Below are 6,000 nucleotides of genomic sequence, written 5' to 3'. Positions count from 1 at the left end.
TATTTCTTTCCTGATGTGTGGAGAGTGGGGCTGCAAATTGTGGTTGAGATGAGAGCTCAGCAAGGTTTTGCATGGAGGCAGAATGGTGCCCCGTGTCTTGCTTTACTGCCCTTCTGCGTTCAGAAGATAAACTGCATCATCAGCTGTTCAGTGCTGCAGGGTGCAAACCCCTGTCCCAGCCATTTTCCTTTGGCATCTTCCTGATCTTGAGGCCATGTCTTTATGGCACTCCCCAGAAGTGAAACAAGCAAAGACCCCTGGAATGCCCTGACTCCAGCATATGAATTCATGCTCCTTTCAGAAAGTCACAAATAGGATTTACTCCTGCCAATCAGAGGCTGACCACTGTTTCCCAAGAGGGGGTTGATGACCATAATGGTTCCCCATGGATTATGTTGGCAAAGTCACAGGGGTGCAAGGAAAGACTCCCCAGAATCCTGCTTGTGGTGGCTCTTGCCTGGTGTTTGTTCACACTGCTGGGTAGGGAGGGAATTTTTTATTTCTGGCAATGAATATTTGACTGTACATCAAATCCCACCATTTATTTTGATTTCCACATTTTTCTTTCATGAAATGTTTAATTCCTTTGCATCATGGGCTGTTTTCTACATTAGAAATTCACTTCAATATCAATTGCTTTTGAAATTGTCAGATTTTGAGAAGCAACTAGTAAGGCTGAAATAGTTTACGTGACCAGAAACTGAAACCTAAAGATACTCGGTCACTGCTGCAAGATTTTCATTACCATTTATCCACAAATAACTATGGATATTTTATTCTGAAAAACATCTAATTCCTAGAGCTATATTACTGCAAAGCTAGAATATACACTTCTTTGCACAGACATTTCCAACCCCACATCAAACCAGCCTTTGCTTTCACAGGGTCCGTTCCACAGAAATGATCCTATTAATACAGCAAATGGCAAAAGACCAGGCAGTATTGGGTCTTGGAAGGTGTACTGCAAAGGAGAAGCATATAGGAGAGTCCAGTGGGAGGCCCAGGCCCTGAAGCCCTGGGCTGAAGATGCCTGGCTGATGTACTTCATGTGTCATCAGCAATGCCTCCACAGGACATTTGCCCATAGGGGATCAGCCACTGGCTCCTATAAGACCTTCAGGCCATCCCTTCCTCTCATCAGAAGTCTTCCTGGGTTTCCAGGAGGCTGGGACATAAGGCACTTGCACCTTATTGCCTCTATTTCTCTGTGCTCCCAATGTTCAGAAGATGAGGCACTTAGAAGGCAGTGTATGATTTTGGGATGGAATACACAATCCATATCTTGGTGGGCATACTTAAGAGCAAGCAATGTTCACAAAGTTTTCCTATCAATACTTTTCTCCCTTGAAGAAAAATATTAATTCAAAAATGGGAGAAGAAACATGGCTTTTTTTTTATACTTGGCTTTTCTCTTTGTTCCTTGCAAACATATTACTTGAAAGCCTATTTTATTTCCTGAGGTATTTTTGTAGCTACGTGATGTGAACAGTATTGGTGTCAGCCCAATGTGGAAGGCAGAAATGCCTATGAAAGCACAAGGAAGCATCTGGATGCATAGCAGGTGTTGGGTTTATGCCTGAGGCTGACAAGGACTAATTGTCACTAATAGCTGCCTGAAAGAAGCTGAACAAGATTACAAAGCATGTAAACTGTAAGTTCAGCAAAGTGCTAGCTCTGAATAGCTGGAGAGAATGCAAACCAGACAGAGGGTGTTCCTCTGTGAAATCACCTTGTTTGAGTTGTTTGATAAACATGCTTCAAAGTAGTGAGTTAGAAATTACCTTCTATAAAAGAGATTGAAACAGCAGGTCATCATACAGAAGTCCTATGATTTGAAATAGATCCCTCAGCTTGTCTGCAAGAGCCAGATCTCTCCTTTATGAACACACTGTGAAGTCTTCTTTAGGAGGTTAGGAGGAGGGTTTATGTACCATGAAGGTGCTTTTGTTGGCATCCTGTGGGTAATGTTCTCCGGTGTCTGAAAGCTTGCTTCCACAGAGCCCTTGCCGCAGTTCTGGCTGTAAAGAAGATAATCCTAGTGACTTCAGTATAAATGTAATGCTTTGTGTGTTCAAACAGTGAATGCTTTAAAGCATTTATTAAGGAAGGTGGAGGAAGAGGAGTGAAGATGGGAAGATCAGTACCAGCAATAGATTTAAGTTCTAAGGGCTGTTGCTGCCTTTTCTTTCAGAAACCCTCATAATTCTTCAGTTTGTAACAGGGTTTTGATGTCCAGCAAGGGAAATGCACTGGGCTTCAGGAGTGTTCTTCTGCGTTGCACAGAATTCTGATCGGCATTTGGGGAACTGTAAGCTGTCAATTGCTATTTCCATTCTCTTCCTTTCAGTCCTTATGATAATTTTAGCAACTGCATAGGAATGCTGCAATTCACACAAGAGCTCAGCATCCCTGGTTCCCAGCCTGCCAGCCACAACAGCTGTACTGCACGAGGTAAAGGAAAATGATATGCTGTGGTAGGGATCTTCTTTAAGGAAAAGGGTATAGATTGTAGGTGTAGCACTTCCTTCTAACCCCCAAAGCCAAGCCAGACTTAGGAGTAGGCTCTAAGTCTGTTGTCTGACTGCCCTTGGGCACTACCTTGAGTCTACTGCCAGCCCCTGGGAGTAGCTAGGGCTCCATACTGAGTCCCTGTGATAACAACCAGCCAGCACAGTGGGTTTTGAAGGCTGTCAGTTGTGAAGGTAGAGGTTCCAGGCTTCAAATCTTAGTGCTGATTCCTTTTTTTAGCCTTTCATTCAAAACAACACTTTTAAATGGTGAAGTGAAGCACACAGGAGAAAGGTTTACAGTAAGGTACCTCTTACGGGGCATGACAGTGAGATATCCAGTGTCATAAGCATGCCCTGTTTTTCCATAGGACATTTAAACTGCTGGATAGATGCTCAAGAATACCTGTTTAGAGCTGCTTGGTCCTCATGTTTTCACTACTTTACTTCACAGCTAAATATTATCTTAAAATGCTGCTAAAGCTACATACCTATTCACAATTTCTTGGCTATACTGACTCCCAACATGTTTTCAGTGTCATCTTCAGACAGAAATGTAAACAGTGGAAAAACATTTATACATAAGAAATACATCCATGTGTATGGACTGAAAATTGTGTCATTTCCAGAAATAATTAAAGCCAGAAAAAATACGAAACTTTAAAATAAATCTTTCAATATGAAATGTAAGTAGTGTAATTTCTTCACCTTTGAAGGTGATGGATAATGTTGTATAAATGCTTACATGTGAGAATGAGGAATGACAACTTCTCTGTGTTTTAGACAAAAGCATAAGCTGGCAGGTGAAGTTTCCAGCTGGAAACTGCAATCTAATAGATGAAGATTTCCATATGTGAGGTAAATTTTCTGACATGCATGCACTGTCTAGGGACTTAAAATGAGATTAGGCAGCTTTCTAAAAAATTACTGTATTTTATCCATTTTAAAATTCCTTTGACTGCTCAGTGCAAGGAAGCCTAAAAGAGCAGAATTGCCTCCTCTGGCATTTGTCTGTGTGTTCTGTAACTAAAAATGCTCAGTTTACCCACCACACCTGCACATGGCTTGCATAACTTGAACTTGAATTGAAGGTCATGGGGCTTTGCATTACGAATTCATTATGCTTAAATAAAATGTCAGAATTTCATGGCTTTTTTTTTTTTAGCTAATTATATCACCTGACACTTTTTCTTCATATATTGTAATTTTAAATCAGCTTTTAATGCTTTTCCATTCATGCCAGTATCTGGCATACACTAGGTTATCTCCATATGGCAGATGTTGATATCAAAATAGCAGCTGTAACACCACATTCTTACATGAATCAAGAAGGAAAATGTTGTTGAGGATTAGTAATACTTTAGTGTCAACATTATTAGTCAGAAAGATGTTACCTCTCACAGTCAAAACTTCCTAACCACTTTTCTTCAAATTGGTGTTGCTGTTTTGCAAGCCTTGAATGTAATGGAGTCAACACACAGGATCTATAGCAGTTTACACATTCAAAACCTCTTATAACACAGTTCCTCAAACTCAGCTAATAACACTGCTGGCACATTTTTGTGTTTGTTTTACTAGCATAGGATGCTGGAGGATAGTTAAGTTTATATTTGGCCTGTATAATTTTGTTCAGGTAAAGCTCTGTCAGGCTGGTGCTGTGACCGCTGCCCTGGGGAGCTGTTCCAGTGCCCAACCACCCTCTGGGGGAAGAACCTTTTTCTAATATCCAACCTAAACCTCCCCTGACACAACTTCAGGCCAATCAGCTGTCTGTTTTGAGATTTTTAAAAAGAGACAAAATCTTTCAGGAGGGAAAAATGGTTGAGAAAAAAGATTTTAACAGAGACTGGTGAGAGATTCTCAGCTGCTCAGAAGACGAACCTGGTGTGAGTACACCCTAGTTCAGGAAGTGTGCCCTCAAGTAGGCATTTATACTGCTCCTGAGCAACAGATCTGCTTTGGCGCTTTTCATAAATTCCTTTGTTTTCTCAAGGGGTGGGTCAAAGTCTCTCTAGAATGGAGAGTTCATCCCTTTCATCAATGAAGAGACTGTAAATCAATGGTTCAACACACCATGGTGACCAATTAGAAAATAAAGCTAGAACAGGATATTGGTTCTTAATGTTGCATCAGAAAGGGAGGGGGAACAGAGATTTCTAGAGGGCAGCGTACCCACACAGGCATCTCAGCACCTAGAATCATCCCCAGAAGAGTTTCAGCTGGACATCCAGTGTAATAGGGGATAGTGTCAGGTCCCATCCCAGGGCACCAGTCCCAAACATCTCTGAGTCTAATGAGTGGTGTTCTGAGGATCACAGTCAGGAAGAGGCTGACAGTGGCAGCCTTGATAGCCACAGACAACGTAATACCTGTGAGGAAAGAACATCGCTCATTTGAAGTCCTCCCCCATACAACAAATCAGTGGTCTACTTTAAAAGGTTCATTTCCTTTCATTAGTAATTGGGTTTTTTTGAAGATTTCCCACATCCATGGGGATCCTCTCATCTCCTCTCTTATCCTAGGTCTCAGATACTTTCTTTGATGTCTGTTGATGAACCTTATTACCCAAATCAATTACGAGAATTTGATGACTAAACATGACCTTTTTGTCCATTCATGTAACTCCCAAATAACTGATGCAGAAATTTCAAATGACAGGCACTGATGCATTAGTACTACAGAAAGTTCCAGTGTACTTTGCAGTACTTCAGTGCTGTGCCTCTCTTCCCTGACCATTTTTCATGAATGAATTTGAGGAATCAGCATGCCTGTAAAAAATAATCCATCCCACAGCCTATCTACTTTCCCTTCTATTTCCCTGGTGGGGAATAAGAAGGACAGTTTAGCTAACATAACTGCAAATTCCACTTTTCCTATCTCTGTTTTTGTTTAAATGATAAATTTTCAGACCAGGATCTGTTTTTTAATATTGCTATTTGCTCAAAAACCTAACAGTGTTTTGAGGCTCTGCTGGCCCCAAAACACAATGTAATAAATGCAGCAAGCTTATTAGGGAAAATGGAAAGATCATTGTGATGCTGAAGTAATATTTCCTGTTCAAACAGAATTTGTCAGCACACCGGTTTGTGCAAAATGTGCCTCTTGGAGGAATAGGAGGAATGGCATTGTTGGAGAGGTCATTTCTGTGTGGAGAGCAGCAGACAGCCCAGTCTGTGGGGACCAAAGTGCATCTGGCTGGAAGGAAGCTGCAGCCGAGGGAAGCCATTTCTCATGAGGAGGCTGATCCCTGTAGAGGAGTCAGAGCCCAGTTCGCAGCTGTCTTCATGAGAAACAAGCCCATCCTGGTTTCATCTCTGTGTCCAATGACAATGGTTGCAGAAACCCAAGCCTGGTTTGGTGGTCCCCTACCCTCTTCCAGCAGCAGGGGAGGGCTGGAAAGGGCAGGTAGGAGGCCAAGGAGGGACTTGCATCATGTGAACAGGCCAGGTGGGCTGCCCGTCTGCAATGGGCTCTGAACCTTGCACCCACATTA

Source organism: Corvus kubaryi, unplaced genomic scaffold, assembly GCF_017639235.1.
Source record: "Corvus kubaryi isolate FWS band 111438036 unplaced genomic scaffold, C.kubaryi_AGA036_p1.0 137, whole genome shotgun sequence".
Taxonomy (NCBI): Eukaryota; Metazoa; Chordata; class Aves; order Passeriformes; family Corvidae; genus Corvus; species Corvus kubaryi.
Note: the sequence above shows the minus strand (reverse complement) of the source record.